The sequence below is a fragment of the Oncorhynchus gorbuscha genome, linkage group LG08, assembly GCF_021184085.1.
Source record: "Oncorhynchus gorbuscha isolate QuinsamMale2020 ecotype Even-year linkage group LG08, OgorEven_v1.0, whole genome shotgun sequence".
NCBI classification, from domain to species: Eukaryota; Metazoa; Chordata; class Actinopteri; order Salmoniformes; family Salmonidae; genus Oncorhynchus; species Oncorhynchus gorbuscha.
Window position 1 is genome coordinate 2,952,212 of NC_060180.1, and position 15,184 is coordinate 2,967,395.

Below are 15,184 nucleotides of genomic sequence, written 5' to 3' on the forward strand. Positions count from 1 at the left end.
CATGTCAGGTACTGCTGTGAAAGAAATTCAGATTTGAACGTACTGGAAAATTGTTTTGTTATTTTCATTCAATCCAACATAATTTTTCTGTTTAATAGAAATGCATTGTTGGTGCTGAAAGGATGGAAATTGGTTTTAAATTAAATTCCAAACAATTCCTATTCACATATTGTATCTCCGTCAAATTGGTAGTTGAAGTCGGAGATTTCTTTGAGAAGATCAGAATTGTTAAAGAATAGCCTGAATAGACTACCCAAATATAGGCCACAAAATCCAAACCAAAATAGGCCACTTTTGAAATTATTTTGAACTGATCGTATTATCTCTGCTCTTTTCAGCTCGGGAAGAGAATTTAGGAGATCGGTTTCTCCACGTGTTTCTCCAGGATGGGATCCCTGTGGTAAAACTGGGATGTAGTGGTGTCCAGGTGTTGAATGCAAACGCAGGCCAAACCATCAACACTAACAGGCAGACATCCATCAGAATACGGTAAGAAGTGCTTATTTTATTTCTGTTTTGGATAAATACAGAGGTCAGTTGAAGAAGGAAGACAAATGTGGGAAGCATGGAAGGTCGCAGGGCGGTTTTAGAACCCATGACCAGAGAGGCCATGTGTTGTCCAGTTAGCAGGCCTTTCGCTGACCGGACTCTTTTACTTCATATACCTATGCCACTGAGCAGACTATTTTACCAAAGCTACTTACAGGACAGTAAGTCATACATTTTTCATACAGTATGTGATGATCCCTGCGGGAATTGAACCGATGACCTTGGTGCAGCTAGAGTCACAATCTCTAACTATTCCCTACTGTATCTTACCTCATCCTATTCCCCACTGTATTTTACCTCATCCTATTCCCCACTGTATCTTACCTCATCCTGTTCCCCACTGTATCTTACCTCATCCTATTCCCCACTGTATCTTACCTCATCCTATTCCCCACTGTATTTTACCTCATCCTACTCCCCACTGTATTTTACCTCATCCTATTCCCCACTGTATCTTACCTCATCCTATTCCCCACTGTATCTTACCTCATCCTACTCCCTACTGTATCTTACCTCATCCTATTCCCTACTGTATCTTACCTCATCCTATTCGCCACTGTATCTTACCTCATCCTATTCCCCACTGTATCTTACCTCATCCTATTCCCCACTGTATCTTACCTCATCCTATTCCCCACTGTATCTTACCTCATCCTATTCCCCACTGTATCTTACCTCATCCTATTCCCCACTGTATCTTACCTCATCCTATTCCCCACTGTATCTTACCTCATCCTATTCCCCACTGTATCTTACCTCATCCTATTCCCTACTGTATCTTACCTCATCCTATTCCCCACTGTATCTTACCTCATCCTATTCCCCACTGTATCTTACCTCATCCTACTCCCTACTGTATCTTACCTCATCCTATTCCCCACTGTATCTTACCTCATCCTATTCGCCACTGTATCTTACCTCATCCTATTCCCCACTGTATCTTACCTCATCCTATTCCCCACTGTATCTTACCTCATCCTATTCCCCACTGTATCTTACCTCATCCTATTCCCCACTGTATCTTACCTCATCCTATTCCCCACTGTATCTTACCTCATCCTATTCCCCACTGTATCTTACCTCATCCTATTCCCCACTGTATCTTACCTCATCCTATTCCCTACTGTATCTTACCTCATCCTATTCCCCACTGTATCTTACCTCATCCTATTCCCCACTGTATCTTACCTCATCCTATTCCCTACTGTATCTTACCTCATCCTATTCCCCACTGTATCTTACCTCATCCTATTCCCCACTGTATCTTACCTCATCCTATTCCCCACTGTATCTTACCTCATCCTATTCCCCACTGTATCTTACCTCATCCTATTCCCTACTGTATCTTACCTCATCCTATTCCCTACTGTATCTTACCTCATCCTATTCCCCACTGTATCTTACCTCATCCTATTCCCTACTGTATCTTACCTCATCCTATTCCCCACTGTATCTTACCTCATCCTATTCCCCACTGTATCTTACCTCATCCTATTCCCTACTGTATCTTACCTCATCCTATTCCCTACTGTATCTTACCTCATCCTATTCGCCACTGTATCTTACCTCATCCTATTCCCCACTGTATCTTACCTCATCCTATTCCCCACTGTATCTTACCTCATCCTATTCCCTACTGTATCTTACCTCATCCTATTCCCCACTGTATCTTACCTCATCCTATTCCCCACTGTATCTTACCTCATCCTATTCCCCACTGTATCTTACCTCATCCTATTCCCCACTGTATCTTACCTCATCCTATTCCCCACTGTATCTTACCTCATCCTATTCCCCACTGTATCTTACCTCATCCTATTCCCTACTGTATCTTACCTCATCCTATTCCCCACTGTATCTTACCTCATCCTATTCCCCACTGTATCTTACCTCATCCTATTCCCCACTGTATCTTACCTCATCCTATTCCCCACTGTATCTTACCTCATCCTAACGATGTCATAATATGTCATAACAGCTGACGTAACCTGTCATAACATGGTCATAACACTGTCGTGACCCATGTATTTACAGTTGTTGTGACATATATTGTGTTATTTTATCTCTGATTATGACACCTACATAGGCGTGTCAAAAGACACAAAACCAACCACACAAGGAAAAACATTCCATAGCCTACTTGTCAATAGCATGTTTATGTTACATGACATTTTCTGAACGTGACAGTGTCATAAAGTGTATTTTCTGCAAGTTATTTAAAATGTAATGAAAATTTAACATGACTGTAAAGAATTAATTACAAACTTTCAAAATGAAAGGAAACTTTTTTTGCTGGGGAAAAAAATCATTTGAAGAAATGTGGATTTTGACACTCTTATGTAGGTGTCATAGCCAGCCTTTAAAATAACACAATATATGTCACAACAGATGTAACTATATGGGTCATGACAGTGTTATGACCATATTATGACAAGTAATGACACATTATGACAGCTGTTGTGACATATTACGACATGGTTATGACTGTGTCATTACGTGTTATGACGCTGGGTGTCAAGTAGAGTGTTACCCCTCATCCTATTCCCCACTGCCTGCCAATTCACCATTATCTTGAGATCCTTTCATCATATACCCTATGTTCAACCGTGAAATCACTCCAATGGAAAGGGGATTGGAGAGCCCGTATTCACTAAGCTTCTCATAGTAAGACTGCTGATCTAGGACCAGTTTAGCCTTTTAGATCACAATGAATAAGATTACATGGACAGGAGGAACCTGATCCTAGACCAGCACTCCTATCATTCCCTTAGAGAGATGATACAACCTGAGGTGTTCCCTTAGAGATGATAATAAAACCTGAGGTGTTCCCTTAGAGAGATGATAAAACCTGAGGTGTTCCTTAGAGAGATGATAAAACCTGTGTTCCCTTAGAGAGATGATAAAACCTGAGGTGTTCCCTTAGAGAGATAAAACCTGATGATAAAACCTGAGGTGTTCTCTTAGTGATAAAACCTGAGGTGTTCTTAGAGAGATGATAAAACCTGAGGTGTTCCCTTAGAGAGATGATAAATTCTCTTAGGAGATGATGATAAAACCTGAGGTGTTCCTGAGGTGTTCCCTTAGAGAGATGATAAAACCTGAGGTGTTCTCTTAGAGAGATGATAAAACCTGAGGTGTTCCCTTAGAGAGATGATAAAACCTGAGGTGATGATAAACCTGAGGTGTTCTCTTAGAGAGATGATAAAACCTGAGGTGTTCCCTTAGAGAGAGATGATAAAACCTGAGGTGTTCCCTTAGAGAGAGATGATAAAACCTGAGGTGTTCCTGAGAGATGATAAAACCTGAGGTGTTCCCTTAGAAACCTGAGGTGTTCCCTTAGAGAGATGATAAAACCTGAGGTGATTCCCTTAGAGAGATGATAAAACCTGAGGTGTTCCCTTAGAGAGTGATAAAACCTGAGGTGTTCCCTTAGAGAGATGATAAAACCTGAGGTGTTCTCTTAGAAGATGATAAAACCTGAGGTGTTCCTTAAAGAGATGATAAAACCTGAGGTGTTCCCTTAGAGAGAGATGATAAAACCTGAGGTGTTCCCTTAGAGAGATAAAACCTGAGATGATAAACCTGAGGTGTTCCCCTGAGGTGTTCCTTAGAGAGATGATAAAACCTGAGGTGTTCCCTTAGAGAGATGATAAAACCTGAGGTGTTCCCTTAGTTCCTGAGGTGTTCCCTTAGAGAGATGATAAAAGGTGTTCCTGAGGTGTTCTCTTAGAGAGATGATAAAACCTGAGGTGTTCCCTTAGAGAGATGATAAAACCTGAGGTGTTCCCTTAGAGAGATGATAAAACCTGAGGTGTTCCCTTAGAGAGATGATAAACCTGAGAGGTGTTCCTTAGAGAGAGATGATAAAACCTGAGGTGTTCTCTTAGATGATAAAACCTGAGGTGTTCTCTTAGGTGTTCTCTTAGAGAGAGATGATAAAACCTGAGGATGTTCCCTTAGAGAGATGATAAAACCTGAGGTGTTCCCTGAGAGAGAGATGATAAAACCTGAGGTGTTCCCTTAGAGAGATAAAACCTGATGATAAAACCTGAGGTGTTCCCTTAGAGAGATGATAAAACCTGAGGTGTTCCCTTAGAGAGATGATAAAACCTGAGGTGTTCCTTAGAGAGATGATGATAAAACCTGAGGTGTTCTCTTAGAGAGAGATGATAAAACCTGAGGTGTTCCCTTAGAGAGATGATAAAACCTGAGGTGTTCTGAGATGATAAAACCTGAGGTGTTCCCTTAGAGAGATGATAAAACCTGAGGTTCCCTTAGAGAGAGATGATAAAACCTGATGTTCCCTTATGATAAACCTGAGGTGTTCCCTTAGAGAGATGATAAAACCTGAGGTGTTCCCTTAGAGAGATGATAAAACCTGAGGTGTTCCCTTAAAACCTGAGGTGTTCCCTTAGAGATGATGATAAAACCTGAGGTGTTCCCTTAGAGAGATAAAACCTGAGGTGTTCCTTTAGAGAGATGATAAAACCTGAGGTGTTCCTGAGGTGTTCTTATAAAACCTGAGGTGTTCCCTTAGAGAGATGATAAAACCTGAGGTGTTCCTTTAGAGAGATGATAAAACCTGATAAAACCTGAGGTGTGTTCTCTTAGAGAGAGATGATAAAACCTGAGGTGTTCTCTTAGAGAGATGATAAAACCTGAGGTGTTCCCTTAGAGAGATAAAACCTGAGGTGATAAAACCTGAGGTGTTCCCTTAGAGAGATGATGATAAAACCTGAGGTGTTCCCTTAGAGAGATGAGGTGTTCCCTTAGAGAGAGATGATAAAACCTGAGGTGTTCCCTTAGATGATAAAACCTGAGGTGTTCCCTTAGAGAGATGATAAAACCTGAGGTGTTCCCTTAGAGAGATGATAAAACCTGAGGTGTTCTCTTAGAGATGATAAAACCTGAGGTGTTCCCTTAGAGAGATGATAAAACCTGAGGTGTTCCCTTAGAGAGATGATAAAACCTGAGGTGTTCCCTTAGAGAGATGATAAAACCTGAGGTGTTCCCTTAGAGAGATGATAAAACCTGAGGTGTTCCCTTAGAGAGAGATGATAAAACCTGAGGTGTTCCCTTAGAGATGATAAAACCTGAGGTGTTCCCTTAGAGAGATGATAAAACCTGAGGTGTTCCCTTAGATAAAACCTGAGGTGTTCCCTTAGAGAGATGATGTTCCCTTAGAAGAGATGATAAAACCTGAGGTGTTCCTTAGAGAGATGATAAAACCTGAGGTGTTCTCTTAGAGAGATGATAAAACCTGAGGTGATGAAAACCTGAGGTGTTCTCCTTAGAGAGATGATAAAACCTGAGGTGTTCCCTTAGAGAGAGATGATAAAACCTGAGGTGTTCTCTTAGAGAGAGATGATAAAACCTGAGGTGTTCTCTTAGAGATGATAAAACCTGAGTTCTCTTAGAGATGATAAAACCTGAGGTGTTCTTAGAGAGATGATAAAAAAACCTGAGGTGTTCTCTTAGAGAGATGATAAAACCTGAGGTGTTCCCTTAGAGAGATGATAAAACCTGAGGTGTTCCCTTAGAGAGAGATGATAAAACCTGAGGTGTTCTCTTAGAGAGAGATGATAAAACCTGAGGTGTTCTCTTAGAGATGATAAAACCTGAGAGAGAGATGATAAAACCTGAGGTGTTCCCTCCTTGTTCCCTTAGAGAGATGATAAAACCTGAGGTTCTCTTAGTTCCTGAGGTGTTCTTTAGAGAGAGATAAAACCTGAGGTGTTCTCTTAGAGAGATGATAAAACCTGAGGTGATAAAACCTCTCTTAGAGAGATGATAAAACCTGATGTTCTCTTAAAACCTGAGGTGTTCCTTAGAGAGAGATGATAAAACCTGAGGTGTTCTCTTAGAGAGAGATGATAAAACCTGAGGTGTTCTCTTAGAGAGAGATGATAAAATAAAACCTGAGGTGTTCCCTTAGAGAGATGATAAAACCTGAGGTGTTCTCTTAGAGATGATAAAACCTGAGGTGTTCCTTAGAGAGATGATAAAACCTGAGGTGTTCCTGAGATGATAAAACCTGTGTTCCTTAGAGAGAGATGATAAAACCTGAGGTGTTCCCTTAGAGAGAGATGTTCCCTTAGAGAGATAAAAACCTGAGGTGTTCCCTTAGAGAGGTGTTCTCTTAGAGATGATAAAACCTGAGGTGTTCCCTTAGAGAGAGATGATAAAACCTGAGGTGTTCTCTTAGAGAGATGATAAAACCTGAGGTGTTCCCTTAGAGATGATAAAACCTGAGGTGTTCCCTTAGAGAGAGATGATAAAACCTGAGGTGTTCTCTTAGAGATGACGAAGGTGCAAACTGGCATGTTGGGGATAGCATCACACCTTCACTTAGCTTTGATTTGTTATATTTTTCTCCTTCATGTCATTTTTCATTTATGTGCAGTAATTACATAGAAAAGACAAGACCAAAAACATGGCTTCAAAACTATCTGTGTGTGTGTGTGTGTGTGTGTGTGTGTGTGTGTGTGTGTGTGTGTGTGTGTGTGTGTGTGTGTGTGTGTGTGTGTGTGTGTGTGTGTGTGTGTGTGTGTGTGTGTGTGTGTGTGTTCAATTTGTTACTGTACAGTAGCTGATCAGTAGCAGAATATGAGTCAGCATGATTGTGTTGAGAACATTGGGTAGAGAAATTTCAGTCATGAAAAGATGTAATAATACCAGCAACAATGACATCAGTCATCTCAGATCATCTGGGAATCTACAGCAGTGAAAGCACCACGGGAGTGAAACATATTGTCATTTTATTTTATTCAAGTTTGAGTCAGCACTGTTTTCTCTTCCTCTCCTTCCTTCTATCTTCCTCTCTCTCTCTACCTATCTCTCTACCTCTCTCTCTACCTATCTCTCTTCCTCTCTCTCTACCTATCTCTCTACCTATCTCTCTCTCTACCTCTCTCTCTACCTCTCTCTCTACCTCTCTCTCTTCCTCTCTCTCTACCTATCTCTCTTCTTCTCTCTCTACCTATCTCTCTTCTTCTCTCTCTACCTATCTCTCTTCTTCTCTCTCTACCTATCTCTCTTCTTCTCTCTCTACCTATCTCTCTCGCCATCTCTCTCAAGCCTTTAATAAATTACTTCAAAAGGCTTTTTGCACCATTTTACAACAAAATAACAGGGAGGGTTAAAAAACATGTGGTCTGCCTAGTCTACAGTGGCAGTCACTTTGAGCTAGAGCTATGTGGTCAGCCTATCTACAGTGGCAGTCACTTTGAGCTAGCATATTACATGTGGTCTACAGTGGCAGTCACTTTGAGCTACATGTGGTCTGCCTAGTCTACAGTGGCAGTCACTTTGAGCTAGCATATTACATGTGGTCTACAGTGGCAGTCACTTTGAGCTTGCATATTGCATGTGGTCTGCCACCTAGTCTACAGTGGCAGTCACCTTGAGCTAGCATATTGCATGTGGTCTACAGTGGCAGTCACCTTGAGCTAGCATATTGCATGTCTCTCAGTGGCAGTCACCTTGAGCTAGCATATTGCATGTTGTCTACAGTGGCAGTCACCTTGAGCTAGCATATTGCATGTTGTCTACAGTGGCAGTCACCTTGAGCTAGCATATTGCATGTTGTCTACAGTGGCAGTCACCTTGAGCTAGCATATTGCATGTTGTCTACAGTGGCAGTCACCTTGAGCTAGCATTTGCATGTTGTCTACAGTGGCAGTCACCTTGAGCTAGCATATTGCATGTTGTCTACAGTGGCAGTCACCTTGAGCTAGCATATTGCATGTGGTCTACAGTGGCAGTCACTTTGAGCTAGCATATTGCATCTACAGTGGCAGTCACTGAGCTAGCATATTGCATGTGGTCTGCCTAGTCAGTGGCAGTCACTTTGAGCTAGCATATTGCATGTGGTCTGCCTAGTCTACAGTGGCAGTCACTTTGAGCTAGCATATTGCATGTGGTCTGCCTAGTGTGGTCTACAGTGGCAGTCACTTTGAGCTAGCATATTGCATGTTGTCTACAGTGGCAGTCACCTTGAGCTAGCATATTGCATGTTGTCTACAGTGGCAGTCACCTTGAGCTAGCATATTGCATGTGGTCTACAGTGGCAGTCACCTTGAGCTAGCATATTGCATGTTGTCTACAGTGGCAGTCACCTTGAGCTCAGCATATTGCATGTTGTCTACAGTGGCAGTCACCTTGAGCTAGCATATTGCATGTTGTCTACAGTGGCAGTCACCTTGAGCTAGCATATTGCATGTTGTCTACAGTGGCAGTCACCTTGAGCTAGCATATTGCATGTTGTCTACAGTGGCAGTCACCTTGAGCTAGCATATTGCATGTGGTCTACAGTGGCAGTCACCTTGAGCTAGCATATTGCATGTGGTCTACAGTGGCAGTCACCTTGAGCTAGCATATTGCATGTTGTCTACAGTGGCAGTCACTTTGAGCTAGCATATTGCATGTGGTCTGTCTACAGTGGCAGTCACTTTGAGCTAGCATATTGCATGTCACTTGGCAGCATATTGCATGTGGTCTAGTGGCAGTCACTTTGAGCTAGCATATTGCATGTTGTCTACAGTGGCAGTCACTTTGAGCTAGCATATTGCATGTTGTCTACAGTGGCAGTCACCTTGAGCTAGCATATTGCATGTTGTCTACAGTGGCAGTCACTTTGAGCTAGCATATTGCATGTGGTCTACAGTGGCAGTCACCTTGAGCTAGCATATTGCATGTGGTCTACAGTGGCAGTCACCTTGAGCTAGCATATTGCATGTTGTCTACAGTGGCAGTCACCTTGAGCTAGCATATTGCATGTGGTCTACAGTGGCAGTCACTTTGAGCTAGCATATTGCATGTTGTCTACAGTGGCAGTCACCTTGAGCTAGCATATTGCATGTGGTCTACAGTGGCAGTCACCTTGAGCTAGCATATTGCATGTGGTCTACAGTGGCAGTCACTTTGAGCTAGCATATTGCATGTGGTCTACAGTGGCAGTCACTTTGAGCTAGCATATTGCATGTTGTCTACAGTGGCAGTCACTTTGAGCTAGCATATTGCATGTTGTCTACAGTGGCAGTCACTTTGAGCTAGCATATTGCATGTTGTCTACAGTGGCAGTCACCTTGAGCTAGCATATTGCATGTGGTCTACAGTGGCAGTCACCTTGAGCTAGCATATTGCATGTTGTCTACAGTGGCAGTCACCTTGAGCTAGCATATTGCATGTGGTCTACAGTGGCAGTCACTTTGAGCTAGCATATTGCATGTTGTCTATTGCATGTTGTCAGTGGCAGTCACTTTGAGCTAGCATATTGCATGTTGTCTACAGTGGCAGTCACCTTGAGCTAGCATATTGCATGTGGTCTACAGTGGCAGTCACTTTGAGCTAGCATATTGCATGTTGTCTACAGTGGCAGTCACCTTGAGCTAGCATATTGCATGTTGTCTACAGTGGCAGTCACCTTGAGCTAGCATATTACATGTGCATCCAAGACTGCTTTGTACATAAAAGCTCTGTATCTGTGTGATTCATCGGCACAATTGCCTGTTGTGTAGCTTTTTCTTTTTCTTCACATTGTTGAAGGTGCACACTCCAAATATATGATCAAACGTGCTTGATATGCTATTGTCCCCTATGCCTATAAAACACACCTCAGTGATGGGAAATCTGTGCATTTGAAAGCCTTGACTCTTCTGACTGGCATGCTGAGGGAGGGAGGGAGGGAGGGAGGGAGGGGGAGGGAGGGAGGGAGGGAGGGAGGGAGGGAGGAAGAGGGAGGGAGGGAGGGAGGGACGGGAGGGAGGGGGAGGCAGGGAGGGACGGGAGGGAGGGAGGGAGGGAGGAGGGAGGGAGGGAGGGAGGGGGAGGGAGGGGGAGGGAGGGAGGGAGGGAGGGAGGGAGGGAGGGAGGGAGGGAGGGAGGGAGGGGAGGGAGGGAGGGATATCAAACGGACATCTGTTCAGTCTTTTGTCTGAGTTGACCTACTCTTCCTATTCACATGTTGCTTACATTTGAATTCAAAGGGCTTTATTGGCATGGGTAACATATGTTTATATTGTCAAAACAAGTGAAATAGACAATAAGAAATAAACAGTAAGAAACAATAAGAAATAAGAAATAAACAGTAAGCATTACACTCACAAAACTAACTCTCTATTTCTCTCTCACTCCCATCACTCTCACTCAAATTGAAATAAAACATGTAAATTATATAAATGATGAAAGTACATTATATGGTCATTTATAAGGAACAGGTCACCATTTGTGATGCACTGTCAGTTTACTATTGAAAATATCAAATTGGATTCTCGTGGACTGAAAGTAAGAAAATAATTATATCAGAAAAATGTACATTGTTATTTTAGTGGCCATTTTATTTGAATAATGTGAAATGTCAGAATAATAGTAGAGCGAATGATTTCTTTCAGCTTTTATTTCTTTCATCACATTCAGAAGTGGGTCAGAAGTTATCATATACTCACTTAGTTTTTGGAAGCATTGCCTTTAAATTGTTTAACTTGGGTCAAACGTTTCAGGTAGCCTTCCACAAGCTTCCCACAAGAAGTTGGATGAATTTTGGCCTATTCCTCCTGACAGAGCTGGTGTAACTGAGTCAGGCTTGTAGGCCTCCTTGCTCACACAAGCTTTTTCAGTTCTGCCTACACATTTTTCATAGAATTGAGCTCATGGCTTTGTGATGGCCACTCTAATACCTTGCCTTTGTTGTCCTTAAGCCATTTTGCCACAACTTTGAAAGTATGCTTGGGGTCATTGTCCATTTGGAAGACCCATTTGCGACCAAGCTTTAACTTCCTGACTGATATTGAGATGTTGCTTCAATATATCCACATAATTATCTATCCTCATGATGCCCTCTATTTTGTGAAGTGCACCAGTCCCTCCTGCAGCAAAGCACCCCCACAACATGATGCTGCCACCCCCATGCTTCACGGTTGGGATGGTTTTCTTCGGCTTGCAAGCCTCCCCCTTTTTCCTCCAAACATAATGATGGTCATTATGGCCAAACGGTTCTATTTTTGTTTCATCGGACCAGAGGACATTTCTCCACTTTGTTCCAATGTGCAGTTGCAAACCGTAGTATGGCTTTTTTGGAGCAGTGGCTTCTTCCTTGCTCAGCGGCCTTTCAGGTTATGTCGATATAGGACTCGTTTTACTGTGGCTATAGATACTTTTGTGCCTCTTTCCTCCAGCATCTTCACAAGGTCCTTTGCTGTTGTTCTGGGATTGATTTGCACTTTTTGCACCAAAGTATGTTCATCTCTAGGAGACAGAATGCGTCTCTTTCCTGAGCTGTATGACGGCTGCGTGGTCCCATGGTGTTTATACTTGCGTGCTATTGTTTGTACAGATGAACATGGTACCTTCATCCTTGTTCCCAAGGATGATCCAGACTTGTGGAGGTCTACAAAAAAAATGTGGAGGTCTTGACTGGTGTCTTCTGATTTTCATATGATGTCAAGTAAAGAAGCACTGAGTTTGAAGGTCGGCCTTGAAATACATCCACAGGTACACCTCCAATTGACTCCAATGATGTCAATTAGCCTATCAGAAGCTTCTAAAGCCATGGGATTACATTCTGGAATTTTCCAAGCTGTTTAAAGGCACAGTCAACTTATTGTATGTACACTTCTGACCCACTGGAATTGGGATACAGTGAAATAATCTGTCTGTAAACAATTGTTGTAAAAATGACTTGGTGTCATACACAAAGTAGATGTCCTAACCAACTTGCCAAAACTATAATTTGTTAACAAGTGGAGTGTTGAGAAATGAGTTCTAATGACTCCAACCTAAGTGTATGTAAACCTCCGACTTCAACTGTATATATATTTTGTATTAGTATATTTTTTTATTCAGATTTTTCAGGGAGTTCTGCAGTACCCTCAGCACCCCTACTTCTAGTGGTTAGAGCGTAGGGCCAATAACCGAAAGGTTGCTCAATCAAATCCCAGAGCTGAGGTAAAAAGATAAACATCTCTCATTCTGCCCCTGAACAAGACAGTTAACCTACCGATCCCTGGGCGCCGAAGTTGAATACATTCAGTTGTACAACTAGCTAGGTATCCCCCTTTCCCTCTACCACGGCAATGCCCATGTACAGTATTGAAGACCAGACCCCCACACATTCATTTTGTGCAGTTGCAATGTTAATGATTACTTCCTTAATAACCTGGCCATTTGACATTGAAGATGATTGACTGAGAATCATTGTGACATAGTGCCATGTTGGTTACATATTTAGACTATGGCATCGTTTTACTGCACATTTTATACAGTAGTGCTGCCATATGGTGTTTTACTTAAACATGAGGCTGCCAGCTACAGAGGAGCTAATGTACAGTATATGAAATCAACTGTCTTCAACATGAGGCTGCCATCTACAGAGGAGCTAATGTACAGTATATGAAATCAACTGTTTTCAACATGAGGCTGCCAGCTACAGAGGAGCTAATGTACAGTATATGAAATCAACTGTTTTCAACATGAGGCTGCCATCTACAGAGGAGCTAATGTACAGTATATGAAATCAACTGTTTTCAACATGAGGCTGCCAGCTACAGAGGAGCTAATGTACAGTATATTAAATCAACTGTCTTCAACATGAGGCTGCCAGCTACAGAGGAGCTAATGTATCTGAATGTAGTACTGTAGTGCTTATTTAGAATCAGTTTTGTATTTTAGATCATAATGAATCATAGTGATTATTATGGACAGAGAGGACCTGATCCTAGATCAGCACTCCTACTCTGAAATGCTTGATAAATTGGGGCCCAGTTCAGTAGTGACAAGTCATCTGTCTCATCTGATTCCACTCCTCAACCTTGCTGATCACACACAAATCGAGGGAACATGGAGCATTGTGAATATTTAATCAAGAATATACTTTAGCTGACGTCTCGTGATAGTTAAGACACAGTGGATTATATTTGTATGTTAAACAGTGCTTGTAGTGGTGTGAAACATGGCTGATGTCAAAAACGATGTCTAATGGTTAATAATATAGACTAGAGGTCATCTGATAGAAAATACGTTTGAGATTCTAAAGTATAATTTTGTGATGTGAAATGGTCGATTAAAGGAGAGAGACCTGTGAACATCACTTCTCTTTAAAGCTGTTCCACAGGAACATAGCGAGATAGCATGGCTGTGTCCCAAATGCCACCCTATGCAGTGGACTCCTTCTGGCCCATAGGAAATATAGGAAATAGTGTGTTGTTTGGGACGCAACCCAGATCACCATTTTCTTTCAACTCTGATGTCTCATCAGTATTATCCAAACTCTGACTCATCATCATGTGTTTGAGTTCTAAACTCTGACTCATTGTTAGATGTTGGAGAACTAAACTCTGACTCATCGTTAGGTGTGGATGTCTAGACTGACTCACATCGTTAGGTGTTGGATGTCTAGACTCTGACTCTCATCAGTAGGTGTTGGATGTCTAGACTCTGACTCATCAGTAGGTGTTGGATGTCTAGACTCTGACTCATCAGTAGGTGTTAGATGTCTAGACTCTGACTCATCAGTAGGTGTTGGATCTCTAGACTCTGACTCATCAGTAGGTGTTGGATGTCTAGACTCTGACTCATCAGTAGGTGTTGGATGTCTAGACTCTGACTCTCATCAGTAGGTGTTGGATGTCTAGACTCTGACTCATCAGTAGGTGTTGGATGTCTAGACTCTGACTCTCATCAGTAGGTGTTGGATGTCTAGACTCTGACTCATCAGTAGGTGTTGGATGTCTAGACTCTGACTCTCATCAGTAGATGTTGGATGTCTAGACTCTGACTCTCATCAGTAGGTGTTGGATGTCTAGACTCATCAGAGGTGTTGGATCAGTAGGTGTTGGATGTCTAGACTCTGACTCATCAGTAGGTGTTGGATGTCTAGACTCTGACTCTCATCAGTAGGTGTTGGATGTCTAGACTCTGACTCTCATCAGTAGGTGTTGGATGTCTAGACTCTGACTCATCAGTAGGTGTTGGATGTCTAGACTCTGACTCTCATCAGTAGGTGTTGGATGTCTAGACTCTGACTCATCAGTAGGTGTTGGATGTCTAGACTCTGACTCTCATCAGTAGGTGTTGGATGTCTAGACTCTGACTCTCATCAGTAGGTGTTGGATGTCTAGACTCTGACTCATCAGTAGGTGTTGGATGTCTAGACTCTGACTCATCAGTAGGTGTTGGATGTCTAGACTCTGACTCATCAGTAGGTGTTGGATGTCTAGACTCTGACTCTCATCAGTAGGTGTTGGATGTCTAGACTCTGACTCATCAGTAGGTGTTGGATGTCTAGACTCTGACTCATCAGTAGGTGTTGGATGTCTAGACTCTGACTCATCAGTAGGTGTTGGATGTCTAGACTCTGACTCTCATCAGTAGGTGTTGGATGTCTAGACTCTGACTCTCATCAGTAGGTGTTGGATGTCTAGACTCTGACTCATCAGTAGGTGTTGGATGTCTAGACTCTGACTCTCATCAGTAGGTGTTGGATGTCTAGACTCTGACTCATCAGTAGGTGTTGGATGTCTAGACTCTGACTCTCATCAGTAGGTGTTGGATGTCTAGACTCTGACTCATCAGTAGGTGTTGGATGTCTAGACTCTGACTCATCAGTAGGTGTTGGATGTCTAGACTCTGACTCTCATCA

General features: G+C 42.3%; 1 protein-coding gene across 1 annotated transcript in view; it reads left to right on the plus strand.

The window, feature by feature from the left end:
- Nucleotides 1-344: 344 nt before the first annotated feature.
- LOC124042231 (protein eyes shut homolog) overlaps nt 345-15,184 on the plus strand; it is a 90,148-nt gene continuing 75,308 nt past the window's right edge. The window contains exon 1 of the mRNA XM_046360648.1: nt 345-489. The gene's annotated coding sequence lies outside the window, so the exon portion shown is untranslated. The remainder of the gene's footprint in view (nt 490-15,184) is intronic.